Here is a 17,534-nt window from a genome sequence, read left to right on the forward strand (position 1 = left end):
ACACACTTTGTGCAGCTAACATCTCTGTCCTGTTAGTAGAAAATGACTGTATACATCCTTCCTTTCTATTTCTCCTCCACTGTGTTTACAGGATTAGAAAACACAAGGGAACTCATCAGAATACAGGAATGCAGTGTAGAAGTGGGAAAGTAGTGCTGTGCCCTGCCCCACTAGGAACTGAGCATCCTTAACTTCCATTGATGTGAAGCTGAAGCTCATCAAAAACCCAAAGCTGAAGCTTTATGCTTTCCTATATGCTTTTCCTGTCTCCTTTTATCATGTCACATAGTTGGAGACAATGGATTTCCTAATTAATGTTGACAGCTAAATTTAGAATAGTTAATTAGCAGAGGCACCAGCCTCACAGCCTGGGCACTGGTTCAAGGTTTGGAGGACGCTGGCATAGTTTGATTACAATGTTCTCATCGGGCAATAATGCCTGCTGTTATGGGTAGAAATATGAGAGAGAGATTGATTGTGAGGTGGGTTGTGTACTCTGAAATGAAAGAGAAGGTGAATGTTGTCAATAAGGTCAATAACCTTCCCATAATGTAGCAATCAGGGAACTGACTCTTGGGCTGTGCAAAATTTCCTTGGTAGACAGTGCGACTTGGGGTATTAGGTGCTTCTGGAAATCAGATCATTTCAGTTATGTCTCTTGACAGAAAAATAAATAAATCCACTCAAACTGCTATATTATGCAATTGGGTGTATAATTTATCTGTATTACATATACAGCAATTTTTTTCTTCCTATTAATAAGCTCAACATTAAAGAAATGTATTCCTCAAGGATAATAAATTAAAACAAAAACATCTGGAAAAGACAAAAACCATAAAAAGCAGATGGTACCACATATAAAATGACATCAATTTTTATGCATCTATGTAAAAAGTCTGAGATAGTCCCAGCTTTGACATAAATTCTACCCATCAACCCCATCGGGACACCACAACTGTATTAATGACTGCAAAAAATTATTTTCTACTCACCAATCCAAAAGCATTGCACCCACTTCAGCAAAGAGGCTAGGAGAAACTGTACCTACTCATATATAACAGTAAGACTTCAGTAGATCTTGTCCCTCTTTGTATCAAACATAAACTTTTAAATTCCTGATTTTGCTCATGTTTTCTGCCTGTTACCCTAGAATTCTTTTCCATGTACCTGACTTATATTTGGGAACCAATGATTCAAGCAGGTTGAGAAAGAACAACACCAGCCAAACAGGAAAAACCTCTAATGATTACCCCGAACTGCAGTTTACCAGTGAACATGAATCTCTTGCCTTTCACCTTTCAATTAGTTCTTTCAAAAGCCATCTGTCACAGTCTGAACCTTAACCTGGATTCCCTATTTCTCAGTTCAGCATTTAAACCACAGAAAAACGGAACCTTCTGGCCAGGGCAGAAGAATCTATTTTCACACTAAATATATGGACAAAACAATGTGCACATACCCCCAGACCATGTGCACATACCCCAGACTTAATCCCAGGTGCCCAAAACTGTTTTAGAACTGTTTCCATGTTCAAAATCACATTCCAGTACTTCAAAACCAGGTGCTCATATACCTTGTCAACTATCCAGGTCAAAATTTGCACTGTTAGGCTGTATCATAGTGCTGCTTTAAAAGCATTTTTAACAGAAACCTCCAGTAAATACTCAAGAGAAAGATGCTCATGGGTTTGGAATTAACAGCTAAAGACTTGTTCCCAGAGGTAGTGCTTGTTAGAGAAAATGAACTACAGAATTTAAACATAAAATTAACAGTATGGAAAATAAAATAGGCACATAGGTCCTGCAAAAGCAGAGAGTTCCTTAAGTGTGAACACCAAAATCTTACTGAGAAAGATAATTTTCAAGTAACTGGACAGCATGGGGGGTTACATTAACCCCTCTCAGTTATAAATTGAGTCACTAATAGCTTTGTAACTGTTAGAAAGACAGTATGGCTCAGTTCATCTGGTGTGATTTGTGGACACCGTTAACTTAAAACCAATGAAAAGTAATTTTAAAAATTTTTTTTTCCATCTCCCTAGCTGCAGCACTTTGCATATAGTCAGCTTCAGTCATCTCCTCTAAAATAAGATATTTCTTTCATTACTGTGATTCGAAGTCCAGTGGTACAGCTAAATAACTATTTAAGAGTATGACCTAACACAACAGGAGCTGTAGACACATACAATACAGATAATACTTTTGATTTAGGCCTTTAAAGGAAATGGAAGGCCCTCCTACGTTACCAAATATTTTTTGTTGTTTCCTGTAGTGATGATGCCAGAAACTTAATTTATATTCTTATCAAGTTCTGCTGCACACATGTTATACCAAATCTCTACACACTTCTTTCTTTATTTAAATACAATGAAAACTTGGATCATATTAAAAACTAGTAGGAGAATAATCAGATATTCAACTATTTTTAATAGAAGGAGGAACTGAAAAGTACCTAAGTAGGAATGCTCCACAAAAAAAAAAAAAAAAAAAAAAAAAAAGGAAATATTTGAAATGAAAGTTGACCATAGATATTTAATATTACCATCCTTCCAAATGACTGCATTTTTTTGCAATCTATGTAGTGTTCTAAATCCTGGATTTTTATTTAATTTTGATTCAAGTGTACGCACTGAATTCAGGCAAAAAGCTGGTCATTTGCCCACAAAAGTTTCCCCCCATATCATATATTACATGTGAAAACAGGAGTACATTTTCACATGCCAAGTTGCACATCTGACCTTTTGAAAACTAGTCCTTAAACAATTTGCCCAAGGACACAAAATGAATCAGTCAATCATGTAAATTATAATTTACTGCCATTTCCATTTTGGTCATTTCAGCTTTTTTTGCATGCAATGCTCAAGTCATAGTACTATAACAGCAACCTAACATTATGTTAGATTAGCGTACACCCAATTTTATTTTATGTCATCTGTCATCCATCTGCGAGGCTTTAATGTCTTATTCTCATCACTTTTAAAACAGAAAACTTACATCTCTTTCTATAATGTAATTATAGCTCCCTTATCATTCCCTACAGTATAATGTCAAGGGGAATTTTCTTCTGCTTCATGTAAAATTTCATTTCCTTTTTGATTGGCATTGTGTAGTATTGTGTTTGTCATGAATCTCCATATTTACATTTTTATACCTACATGTATTTTCAAGAGGAAGAAAAATTAAAAATCAGCAAACTGATTAACGCAAATATTATTTGACTGGAAGATCTTTAGGTCTCTTGATTCTGTCTTTCTATGTGTGACTATTATATCTCTCTGACCTCAGAAAACAAACAAAAACCCCATGACCCCACTTGTCTCCTGGGCATGCATATGATGAATTAGATTTGTCTCACTTTCTTTTTTTTGCATTGGCTGAGTGAACCAGAATCCAGCACCACATCTCAGATAAGCTTTCTCAGATAGGCTTGATAAGTTGTCCTTATATTATGGTTTTGGCCTGAGTTAATCTATATACCGAAGGCAAAATTCAAAGCATAGAGAGCTAGGATTTGTTAAATTCAATAGTCTTTCACGTTCAACACAAAATAATGCATCTTGTATTGCTGCAAAACTGAAACAACATTGGGGAGATCAATCTTAGACACCATGTTTTTCCCCCAAAAAGCCATTTGATTGCCTTTGCCTGTAAATGGAAGCTTTGAAGAGTAAAAGATATTTCTTCCAAAGGGCATTAGGGATCATTTTCTTTCCAGCTCAGTTTTAGGGCTTCTTATATTTGTCGTCATGATAAGGTGAAGCTTGGAATATGACGTGTAATTTTTTCTACATATTTTTGTACTAAAATAAGTAAAAAAAAAAATATTTTGTAACGTCTAAAACTGTTCTACTTACAAAGAGATAAAGATATGTTGTGGGAAAAATAAATGCTCTCATTGATCCATACAGCCATACCTAATGGCACAGAGGTAATCTGTGGATAAAGACCAGGTTAGGTATACAGTTTTAAAATGCTCCATCAAAATAGTAAGGATCAAATATTAAACCTACTGAAGGAGGTGAAAAAACCCAACTGCCCTTAAGTGACCTTTAAAGTATAATAGAACAGCTGAACTGTAATTACTAGTAGAGAATAACTGAATAGTATAGAATATCTACTAGACTATTAGAATAACTGAAAACTATATTTCACAGGGCTTTGTGGGTTTCTTTCTAACTTGGATGAGTAGTGGTATGCAGTGATCCCCAAAGGCCATTTCCATAAGTGTGTTGCGCTGTTGGTTGGGACAGCCCTTACCTTTCAGATGTACCTTTCCTTTCAGATTTACCATAGCTAAGATCTCACGTTCCTGATGTAGAACAAGCCAATGTCATATGCTGACATCCTTACAAAATTACATCATCATAAATTATTTCTAAGATAGAAAAAAACAGTGATGGGTTCCAAGGGGTGGCTTAAGTTCTGTGTCTTTCCTGGATCTCTTTTCTGGCTTTGTGGGCAGAAAAGTGATGGGAGGACGCGTGGTATCATCACAAAATATTTAAAGCCCAGTTCATGAATCATGAGTCTGATACCTCATTTCTTAATATTACTCTTTCAACTGAAGAGATTATGTCCCATGAGGATCATAGCTTGAGACAGTCAGAAAACTGTAGAGAAAACATAGAGAACATCCCAGAGTCAGGAGTGACAGGAATAGAAATCAGCAGAGTCAGTATTTTAAGAATATGCCTTTTGACTAAAGGAACATAATTTGACAGACAACAAAGTATTTGGCTGGAACATAGTCAAGAGTACTTCAGGGTAGAAAAAGACTCTCTTTCTGTGACACTCTTAAAGATATTATTTTTTATCATCATACCATTTTTATCATTTCATTTTTATCATTTCATTAATAATTTAATTATTTAATTTTATTATTATTATTATTATTATTTAATTAATAATTTCATTTAATCATATCATTTTTATCATTTTAATATCCTATGGTTATTATTGTTATTTATGTTTTACTTCAGTAGTCTGGTCTCAGAGCAGGGATCTTCTGTGTGTCATTAAAAAAATGCAAGCATAGAAGAAAAGCATTAAAATGTTAAAGACAAGAACAGAAGAACCAACAAAAAGAACCAACAGACTCTCTATCTGAAGCAAGACCATTTTGCTTTTATGTCATTTCTTGATGATAAGTTAAATGCTAGTTTTTGAGTCAACAAAGAAATCTGAGATCTGTTTATAACCCTGAGAAAATGGAAGAAGAGAATAGTATCATTGCCTACAGCCCCATTAAAATTTGTTGTAATTAAGGTAAGTTCTGTTTCATTGACATACCTGCTGGGTTTTCCATTTTATGTTGTTTGATTGTTATAGGAGACACTAGATTTGAATAAAATACCTACAGCTGGTAAAAGAAAAGAGAGAGAATTTATTTTTACTAGTAAAAGTGCAAATCATTGAACTAAATAATTAAGGCAGGGCAGAGTGATTTCTTAGTCCAGAACCTCACCTTTTGTATCCTGTGCAAAACTCAACACCCATCCAACTTTCATTTTGGAAATGAAAACATAAGTTAATTGCAGGTTGCAGATTTTATAAATGGATGAAATATTGGTATAGTCATATGGAAAAATATATATATTGATAACCTGTAATTAAAAATGTGATTTGTTTTCTACAACCTAAATAAAACTTATATACATAATGCAACAATTTAAGTTCCTGAGGTCAAATTTATAATGTGGTTGGTGTGTGCATTTGCATGCAACTATTAATTAAAAATTTGCCTTACTGAGGATAAAACGGTATAGATTATTTTTAAAATAAAAATCAATTAATACAAGGGAAAAAATAGAAGAGATCTTATTTATTATTAAGTTTCTTTTATGGATGACATTAATAACAAGAAATTTTCTTTTAAAATGATGATGCTGGAAATAGTAATTTAAGAAAGAGCACATCATTTTCATGTACATTAAAATGTAAAATTATTCAACAGCTCCTATTCAAACCTGTTAAAGGGGCAGTGTGGCAGCAGAGTAATCCGTGTTCCAAAAGCTGATTACATTTACCCTGGAATTTCCCCAAAGGCAGAGAACTTCTGTGTTACTTAATATTGCTGTTGTTACCCTTTACCACATCTACACACACATGGTTCCATGTGTGTTTTGGCTAGATAACAATGGGTTGTTGTATCAGTAAGCATTTATTTGTTGATCACTGTGTAAAGGCTCCTTGCAATGATGATCAGTTAGCATAGGCTTTTGGCTCTTCTTTATGAATGCAACTGAACCAAGCCTGCATGTCTCAGCAGTGAGAGCATGCACAGGCTACCCTGTATCTTATTCTTACTTTGTCTGATCTTGAGATCGGGACCAAAGAGTAAAAATGTCACTCATAACATGCAATGCAATAGCCCCACTGTTAGGAAGGTGAAGCTGACTAGAAACTTCTCACCCGGGGTTACCTGGTCACCACAGCTCTTCAAAGGATCAGGATTGAATTCTTTGCTCAATATATCCCTTGCAAATGCCAGAGACAGGACATTGGTTTTCCTAAGGTTGGTAGAGAAAAACACTCTGGAAAGTGATCTTTCTTTTGGCCTCGCAACTCCATTATATAGCTGTGTGGGAGCTGTGCTGGTTTAATTAAACAAGCTGTGAGAACTGGGACATTATGCTATCACTGGGACATTAGCTAGTATTTTCTCCATAGAATCATAGAATCATTTAGGTTGGAAAAGATCTCCAAAATCATCAAGTCCAGCTGTTAAATTCTCACTGTCAAGTCTATCACAAAACCATGTCCCTAAGCACATTGACATGTCTTTTGAATACCTCCAGGGACGGTGACTCAAGTACTTCCCTGAACAGGCTGTTCCAATGATTCACAATCCTTTCAGTGAAGAATTTTTTCCTAATACCCAACCTAAACCTTTCCTGGTGTGACTTGAGGCCATTTCCTCTTCTATCACTTGTTGCTTAAGAGAATGTAGCATGGGCTATGTAGCAGAGCTTTCAGTTTCAGTGCTAGACAGGTTCTTCTTCTCCTTAAGATTCTTTTGCATTCCTTCTTTATGGCTTGCCACATTTAGCAAGGATACAGAAACCACACATAAGAGAGCCAGGTGAGGATACCTGAAAGTCCAGGTCTTGTGCTGAGATCTATAAATTTCTCTTCCTCTTTCCTCACTTTTTCTCAATGTTCTGCTTTCTTCAAACTGAAAAGTTCTTATTGCTGATTAAGTGGTTTTGGTTTAACGCAGAAAGCAGCTAAGCCACACACAGCCAGTTGCTTAATCCTCCCTCCCCCACCCCTAGTGGGATGGGGAAGAGAAAAAACAAAACAAAACAAAAAAAAGTAGAGCTTGTGGGTTGAGATAAAGACAGTTTAACAGGACTAAAAAGAAAGGGAAAATAATAATGAGCATTTAATAATAATGATAAATATATATATACAACACAAGTGGCGCACTATGCAATTGCTCACCACCCACTGACAAAAGACAAGCCTGTCTCTGAACAGTAGCCAGACTCCCCCTGGCCAGCTCCCACAGTTTTATCATTCATCATGGTGCTATGTGGTTTGGGACATCCTTTTGGCCAGTTTGGGTCAGCTGTCCTGGTTCTGTCCTCTCCCATCCCCTTGTGCACCCTCCACTTCCTTGCTGGGATGGTGGTATGAAAAGCTGAAAAGTCCTGGACTAAATGTAAACTCTGCTCTACAACAACTAAAACATCAGCATTATTAGCATTATCAGCATTATTTTTTTTCCTAAATCCTAAACTCAACACATACCAGCCCCTATGAAGAAAATTAACTCTATCTCAGCCAAAGCCAGGACAAGTAGGGCAAACACCTGTTGTTCTATGGCCCTTATTACTCTCTTCTTGGGACTGAGCTGCCTATAATCCAAGGCCAGGTCTGATTCAGCACACCTGCATAATCTTGGCTCATACTCCTAAGTAGACTGCTAGGTAAAGAGAGAGCTGAGAGAAAGCACGTAGGCTGGAGCCATGTAAGATAAGAAAGGTAAAACTGCAGATAGAAGTAAGATTGTTGAGATGATGGTAGGCAACAGTTCAAGGATTCAAAAGGAAAAAATGTTGACATGAAACTGTACAAAATTCTAACAGAGAAAGCAAGGAATAGGAAACTGCCAGCTCAGCAACCACAAGGGTCAACCCACTCAAAGGAGCAGTGAAGACCAACCCGTCCTTGTCTGGCTGACAACTGCTTGTCCAGAAAAGACTCCTGGGGTGTGGTGAGCACATTAATGACTAATCTAGTAGTCCTCATCAGTGCTGGCTATTTATTTTGTATATTATAAAACAAATAACTGAGGATTCTCTTTACACATAGTAAGACTTGACTGATCAAACCTAAAAGGGCAAAGGAAGAGGTTTACCTCCAGCTTTATCTTCTTGTTTCTGGAGCTACTTATTTGTCAAAAGCCTGCTTTTCTTCTGCAACCATAGACTGTCCATTCAGGTCTGAGAAATAGGCTTTGACTCTTTGGTTGCCCTGAAAGAGTAATAAGGAAGATGGAATTATTTCCATCTTCCTAGCCCTTTGACCAGACTCTTCCCTTGTTTTTATGAACTTAAGGCATGATTATGGTTTAGGGACTGCTCTTTGATAACCAGGGTAATAGTACCAAAACTGAGCAGAAAGAGATGAAATAATGTTTTCTGTTTTGAAAAGATTTCCTACCTACATTTTAAAATGACGTATTTACAGAGAAATTGTAAAATAGGATCAATCTATTCACTAAGTTTTCATGATGGAGGAAACGGAGCTGAGACATTCAACACTTTCTACTTTTTTTTTTTTTTTTTTGACAACAAATTATCATTTTGTGAATTTAGCAGTGAATTTCATTCAAATTGTATTCCAGTGATGAAGAATGATCACAGGTTGTTTTATGTTAAAATGTATTACATACATTTTAGGTGCCCAAAGAAATAGATTTTGTTGTTCTTGTTAATGTAATAATTCCACTAAATATTTATTGGTGTAGGATAAGGATGAATAAGGGAACTTGTCTGATGTCAGTCTTATCGCTTATCAATGACTAAAATAAGTACACACTTGTCACCTCACTTGCTGGGGAAGGGCATAATACTTGCTGGTTAGTGGATTAGTAAAGAGTGCCCCTTCTGCTTACAGCCTTTATGCCTCATTCATCTGTCAAAATAAGAATGCTAGGAGTAGATAGGAGAACAGCTTATGGAGATGCTCTCATCCATCTTATTATTTAATAAATGAACAACAAAATATACATACAAGATGTGTACTGTATTGTGTCCAAAATACTGTATCATTTACAAAAGTGCACCTGATAAGGCACAGAACATATTATAAATGACTTCAGAAGGCAATGAGAAACTGCTCTAGGCATGTGAATAGATAGGCCTGCAGGGATTTGTGATTGCTTTCCTATTCCACTTCTCTTTGTGAGAAGAAGAGTATATAATCTGAATCTCTAAGAATACCTTCATTGCAGACCATTGTTAGCAGCCCTGAAGAATCTGTGTATTTGAAGAGTGACCTCGTAAGGTGCCTATGGAAGGCACACCATAAAAAGTATGTGTAAAAGACTGTTGATATGATATAAGATTCTCATCATTCAAATAAGAATTTCAGGCCTACAAGGCATTTCCTTATGTGGATATGGAATGAAGGATTTAAACGTTATTGTATACATTCAACTACAGGAAAGTTGCCAATACTACTTAAAGAAATATATGTAGGATAATTGCTTGGCACTATTTATTCTGAAGACTTCATTGTAGACTGGCAACTCTCATTCACATTTGTAAGAGAATTTAAGTGTGGCTTAACTTCTTTCTCTCTTTTAGAGGTCATTAATTTTAAAAATTTATTCCCATTTAAGTACCAAAGAGAAGACTCCGTAAGTAAAGGAAGGGAATTTCTGTTGTAACAAATAGTCAGTCAAAAAGTTAGAAAGATTAATCTACGTTTTATGTCAGGTTTTCTTGGACATTGGTATCCTTTATAAAAATACAAACATGACCAAAAACACAAACACAAAAACAAGCAATAAAACCCTAAACTCACCACATGCGTAGTGGGTTTTCTTATGAACTTGATCCAAAGCCCCCTCTGAAGACAACAAAGATGTCCTGATTCATTTTATTTCTATGTGATTTTTGCATTCTGAACTGCATCCTGAGCTCCTCTGCCAAAAACTTGTTTAGCTACTTTGGCTGTGCTGTGTTAGATCTAACAAACCTACTAGTGACCCATTGACCTGACTTCTGGAGTAGAGATGGTTTACACAAAATGACTCAGGAGAGTCAGTCTTGAAGTCATGGATATACAAAAGCACCTGTCCTAAATTTGAAATACTTGAAACTGGAATTTCTGTTATAAAATCACAGATGTAATCCTGCTCCTCCTATAAGCAGGGCAGCAGCCCATCTTTCTTGCAGAAGGTGATGGTTGTAAACTATACATAGGCCTTGAAGAGAGATCTTGACAAATTAGAGAAATGGGCAATCACTAACAATATGATGTTTAACAAGAGCAAGTACTGGATCCTGCGCCTGGGAAGGGGCAACTGAGGCTGTACATACAGACTGGGGGATGAGAAGCTGGAGAGAGTCCTGTGGAAAGGGATCTGAGGGTTTTGGTTGACATTGAGTTGAACATGAGTCAATGCCCTGGCAACCAAAAGGGCCAGTTGTACCCTGTGGTACATCAAGCACAGTGTGACTAGCTGGTTGAGGGAAAGGATTGTCTCACTCTGCTCTGCACTGGTATGGCCTCACCTTGAGTGCAGTGTGCAGTTTTGTGTGCCACAGTATAAGGACATAAAACTATTAGAGAGTGTCCTTAGAAGGGCTACAAAGGTGGTGAAGGGCCTAGAGGGGAAAACATGAGGAGCAGCTGAGGTCCCTTGGTTTGTTCAGCCCAGAGCAGAGCAGGCTGAGGGGAGGCCTCATGGCGGCCTGCAGCTCCCTCATAAGGGGAGTGGAGGGGCAGGCGCTGAGCTCTGCTCTCTGAGGACAGTGACAGGACCTGAGGGAATGGCATGGAGTTGGGACAGGGGAGGGTCAGGCAGGGTCTTAGGAAAAGGTTCTGCACCCAGAGGTGCTCAGGCACTGGAATGGGCTTCCCTTGGCATTGGCAATGACACTGAGCCTGCTGGAATTCAAGAAGTGTTGGACAACATTCTCAGGCATATGGGCTGATTTTTCAGTAGTCATGTGTGGAACCAGGAGTTGGAGTCTATGATCCTTGTGGAGTCCTTCCAACTCAGGGTACTCTATGATTCTATTACCTAAGAGAATACAGGTGTTGGTAGTCTTCCCACAGATGCTGCTAGTAGTGTTTCCTTACCTTTGCACATCTTGATTCTTCTGTTCCATGATTAACTTTCAGTTTACTTTTTATTGTTTAAATGCTCAGATATATAAATGCTCAGATAGAAATACATGGCTGCGTTTCTACTTAGTATTTGAAGCAACAGATGCATAAAAATGCTGGCTAGGAAAACTTACACCTCCATGAACCTATACCTTCATGAACTAAATCTGGAAACCAGTTCTTGGGAGATTACTGAGACAAACCCAATCAGAATAACACAAGAAGATGTGTTTGAAAATCGTCAGGCTACTGGAGAGGGGGAGGTATGCTTAGGTAGTAAAGTTCGGTAAGAAATAATCTCAGCTGTGCTAACTGAGAGAAGTAAAGATTTACTGGCACTACCCATTTCTACCCTGGGTATACTGTAAGCTCAGCACATGCTATGGAAAGTGATCAGTGTTTGCAATTTACTGTGATAATGTTATTCAAAATCTGTAGCTGCAGTGCAGGAAGCTATTCAGTAACACAGTTCTTCTAGTTTATCTCTTTTTATTTTTTATTTTTCTCATGTTAGTTTTAAAAAGAGTTGGTCCTCACTGAGACTTGATAGCTTTAAAAGTGTGCTAATATTAGGTATGGTATGACTTACTACAAACATGGCTAACAGTGACATCCACTTTTCATTTGCTTAGGCATCTTTTTCCTTCACATCTAAATACATCTCTACCAATACAAACCTCCTTATACCAATTAAACTAACTGGTGTGAAGAAAAAAGTTGTATTTCTATAACTGTACCAGAAGAGAGAAACTACTAAAAATTTTAGTGCCTTTAAATTATTATTTTTTTTTTCTCAAGCCATTAAAAAAAAAAAAAAAGAAAAAAGTTGTCTAAGATTTTTTACAAAGAAGGACAACAAGAAAGGTACTTGATGATTTGGATACCAAATTTTTGAGTGTGAATGCTTAAAGATGTTTTGGAGGAATTTTTTTCTTTGAAAGTTTCTCCAGCCTTTTTCTGGGGAAAGAAAAAGAGCTTCCCATGGGTATTTCACAGCATGTAGAAATGTCTAGGAAACTCCAATACAACTACATCAATCCATGTTGCTGAGACAAGAGCTTAGATATACTTACAGCTTTAAAGGAGACAAGGACCTCTGGGTCAAGCATGCTATGTTCATCTGCAGGAATTTATAGCTCTAATCTGAGTTGAAAAAAAAACTCTTGGCCACAGTCTAACAAGGGAATCTTTATTTAGATTTGGCATTGTGCTATTCATGGTGTTAAAAGAATAATTCAAATCAAGATTTTGATCAAGTCGGAGCATTCAGAAAGTCAACAGTAATTGTAGAACTCCATTGCTTCTAGTAAATCTTCAAAAATCACTGTGGTAATATCATATCTGGTGGTGATATAGACAGCTACTTAATTGCTATTTCTTGTTAAAGTTTGAGGTAACATATTAGTTTTTAGTAGGCAGATCCTTTCAATAGGCATATATGAAAACATGTTTTCTTTACTTTAGAATGTATAACATTTTTTAAATGTTAGGAGATAACTTTTTTTTTTCTTTTTTTAAGTAACACTGTCATCTGTCATTATCTTTAGCACAGTGAATGTCAGTGTTATGCTTTAAACAAACTTATTGTAAAACATTATCTGAAAGTTTTTAATCTTTAACCTGAACAGCCTGCTATAGTCAAATTTCCAGTGTGATTATCTTTTTTCAGACAACACATTGCAAACCTCCACAATCTTAGAACACCTTCCTTAGTGTTGAAAATGCAGAACAGAAATGTGAGCTATCTGAAAACAGACATCACAGACACAGGGAAGAGAAAAGATGATTACTGATAAATTCTGTGCATGCTGAACCTGAACAAGTCCAAGGCTTTGCACGAGCACTGCGGCTCTGGAGGGGCTTGTGATCATGGCAGCCGTAAAGTAGTCAGTTGTAGAGTTGGGGATTTTGCTAAACTGATAGTCTATGTGTAAAACTTAGTCTTAGTAACAAGAAGAATTGTCTAACAGCAAACTAGCAGGTGACAATGACTGACATAATGAAAAGCATAGGAGAAGGCTCTTATTGTGGTCATTATGTCCTTCCTCAAGTTATACTATTTGGCTTTCAGCTCTCCTGCAACAGAGGGTGCTGAAGACAATGCTGCAGTCTCTAAGGTATTTCTAGCCTGTGTCTGCATGCAGCTGTGACATACTGCCTCTCTGTCTCCCTTCTAGGCTACAATTCCTATATATCTTAATGACATAATCTATCTGGAACCAACTCCAAGCTATTAAATCTGGTCAGTCTAGGCAGGAGTGCTGCGTATGTGCTGCTGCTCTTGCTCCTTTGGAGATGTTACAACTCTCGGTGGAGGTTGAAGGTGATAGCTATGACTTGCTGTAGCTCAGCATTGTCTCCTTTCTCCAAGATTGCATGTCCAGAGGGCATGTCTTCAGATTTATAAATGTAGTCTCAACTCTAAATTACTAAGTTTCATCCTCACATTGGTTTGTGTCTTGGGAATTGTAAATGCAATCCCAATGCATAATCTGTCTCATTATTGTTATGTGTTTCAGTCCATAATTTTTCCTTGTACTTATGTTCTGTTACGTGCCTGCCATTCTTTCTTGCTTGACCAGTTTTGTGGCATTAAACTGGGAAACTTAGTAAGGCAAGTTTTTAACTTCCATTCTTTGAAATATTTTGTAAAGTGCTGTGTATCTTAAACCATATTTAGCATGGTCTTTTAAAAATTCATACAGTCACCGTGAAAGCGCAAGATGTACAAGGAGCTCAGCACTTTTGTAAATGTCTTGCTGGTGATGGTGTACATTGCCAGCTTTATAACATCACAAGGTCCCTATTTCAAAAAGGGTTAAATATTTTTTCCAACAGCATGTCAGCTCTGTTTAGCCTTAAGAGTTTCAATTTCTCTATCAATATATTATCTCCCTGTTTGTATATTATCACCTTATGAAGGGTCTCACTGTGATGCATTTAGCACTTCAAATGACTGTAGAGAATGGAAGCTGGTGACAAATGACATCTTTTAGGATCTATACCAGAGCAAAAGGAGTGAGAGAAGAATGACTTGAAACAGTTATTCGTGCGATGACACTACATGTACAAGGACACGTGTAGATATAGATTGACAGATGCACACATTATCTAAGTTTTAATATATTTACACTGTCATACAAGGAATCTTTGGTTAAATGTAGGTAGATCAATGTGTGTTAAGCACATAAAAAAGGCACAATTTCATGTTTTGGAACCAGCCATGCATGTACTTTGTGTTCTGTTCAACTCCAAGAATTTAGTATAATACTGAAGTCTGTGCTAATTTGAATGTTTGATGGGCTGATGATGTAGTATGAATTTAATCAAGCAATAGTACAAAGAGGGTTGGGTAACTTGGCTCCCAACTCATGTAGACTGTCTGAATGGAGTTACTAATATCATTTTCTGATTCCTTTCCTCTCTTTGCCAATTTCACCAACAATTTGGCATGCATAGTAAGAAGTTATTACGGATTCTGCAGCAGCTTTCCTGTTGCATGGTGCAGATAACACAAATCTTGTTAACAGTCTGACAAAATATAAATGGTTTCATAATAAACTGCCACCCCTTTAATATCTCAACAACTTCAGAAATGTTATCTGGCAACTGCAGGGGGTTAAAGTTATGCATTCAGAAAGCTGAAATTTAGCACCATGCTTGCATATATTGCCCCTCACCACCACCCCAACCCTGCAAAAGAGTTTTTTTTTTCATAGCACAAAGCAGTAATTAAACTTAATCTTCTGTATCGAACACAGGCATGTCCATCCATTTAATTATGGTTATGTGGGGAATGCGGTAAAGCATAGCTTTTAAAACTGATAATACTTTATAATTTTTAGGGGAATCAGCAAAAACAAAACTGCTACTAATTCTGTAGTACTAATCTCTGTACTTTATGGACTAACGGTGTTGAAATGATCTCACAATCTTATACACAACTTACCAGTGCATGTCCTGCTGTAAGGACAGATACGCCTCGGTCCCTTGGGCAGAAGTAGGCCATAGGAGAGCTGCAGGCTGGGGAGTGCAGGTGTTCTCAGGTGGGAGGAAGAGCAGGGAGCTCCTGGTGAAATGGTCCCACTACGTATTGAAACTTTTCCTTGGAAACGAAAGAGAGGAAATATGTATGGGAAAGAAGACATAGCAGATGATTGCATAGTCACAATGCCTAAATGTGGGCTCCTTGTGTACTGTCACTCTCTGCACAGGTGGAGAGGACTGGAAGATGAGGCTGCAGGAAGAACTAAAGGCTGCTTCAGAAGGGGATAAGAAGTGAGAAAAGGGGTTTATAATCTGCTTCCCACATTCCAGGAAGAAATAAACAAACCAACAAATAAAAACACAGAGAGATAACAACACTAAAAATCTGATTTGCTTCAAATCATTAGATGAAAAATATACCCTTAGTGCATACCTGACTTTTCCTTATTGGTATCTTTTTATATGAAAACTATTTTATCCCTAGGAAGAAGGACACCTAAGCTCTTACAGTGAGGATGTTGGCTGGGGCATGAATACTGAAGTAAGAAAATGGATGTAGATGCTCTACTCCTTTTCAGCTTCAGGCCCTGGATTTTTTTCACCATAAAAAGGGATTTAACAGGACATTATGTCTCAAATTTGTCATGTTCCTCACTTGCATTCTTTGTTTAATATTTTTAGTTTTAATCAAACTTTAAGTATGGCAGAAGGTGACATTGGTGCTTTAAGAATTCTTGTCCCTTGAGACAAAAAAAAGGAATGATAACAGAGCATGTGATGTTATTTATGGCAGGTGAATGTTCTGTGAATGTGCAAATCTTTGCTGCTACATAGAGACTGGTTAAAAAATTAGATTGGCACTCTGCAAAGACAATGTCTTTATGTCTTTACTATAGGGTTTTAGTTTCTGCTTCTTTGCCTGTAGTCTACAAGTTTTTCTGCTTTGGGCTGGATACTGTGGCTTTAACTGAGGCAACAATGGTTTGTTTTCAGTTGTCCGACTAAGATTAAGAGAGTTGTTCAAGAGACGTAACTCACCTTAAACAGGAGTGCTGGAATCTACTGATACTTGTCTTGGCGTGTGACTCTCCATCTAATTTCTAGGCACTGTTTTGTGAAATGCATGATAGCAAGTTTAGAACATGAGTATAAGAATAAACAAATAGTAAGTAGCAGCAATTATTCATGTTTGAGTGAATACCCTTGTTTCCGTCTGAGTGCAGGTATTCATATGAAAAATAGCCCTTCAGCAAACATTTGTGTGAACAAAAGGCCTGTTTGTATGAATGCTCATAAATAAAAAATTTTAAGAGTTGTAAACATGGTCGATCTGAATAGTCACTTGGCATTCAAATGAGTGTTAGCAATCACTGAGCAAAGGGGAAGCTGCCCTTAGAGTTTTCTTGCTCGGGGAATTTCTCAGCAAGAGAAGATGACATTTTGGGTGGACTATGAGGATAGAGTATTCTGTCTTTGAGCAGTGTACAAAACATTGTAGGCTTCTGACATTGAATAATTTGGAGGCTCCTCCTGCTCCTTCTCAGAGACTCCTACTTGTTCTGGCACATACTGGTAGATAACTCACGGTCCCATCTGAAATTATCAATGGTGGCTAACCAGCTCCAGGAAACTGAACACTGGTCAAAGAATTCCAACAGTGCTAAATTTATGTTTTCTTTTAGCTTTTAGATAGCTGACTTGTCTCAGCTTCTGTGAAGCTGCACTACAACTTAAGAACAGGCACTGAGGAAATGAAATGATTGTGTAACTTGAGGAGACACCTTGATCAAAAGGTAACGTGTGTTCTGTTTCTCCTCTAAGAAGATAGCATCTCTGGTAATTGTATTGCCTTTAGATCAAAAGTAAGGTAGAATATCTCTGACTTTGTTTCCAAGGAGACAAAAATATTTCACATTAGGAGAATGACAAATACTATGCTGGAACTAAGTCATGATTTTGATTCTTAGAAAAGAAAAAAAAAATAAAAATCATTTACTTAGCAATCCCTTCTAGATGTGAAAACTCATACGTTGAGAAGGTAACACAAGATTGCCAGACTTCTCAAAAGTCCTTTGGTTTCAACAAGCATTTGTTCTTCCCAGTTCTCCTGGTCTATATTGACACTGTGAAACCAGCAAACCAAATGACAAACTAGTGACACAATATCATACAAAATTCATTATTGGTGCATTCTCTACCACA

The sequence above is a fragment of the Netta rufina genome (assembly GCF_964035555.1).
Source record: "Netta rufina genome assembly, chromosome: 2".
Lineage (NCBI taxonomy): Eukaryota > Metazoa > Chordata > Aves > Anseriformes > Anatidae > Netta > Netta rufina.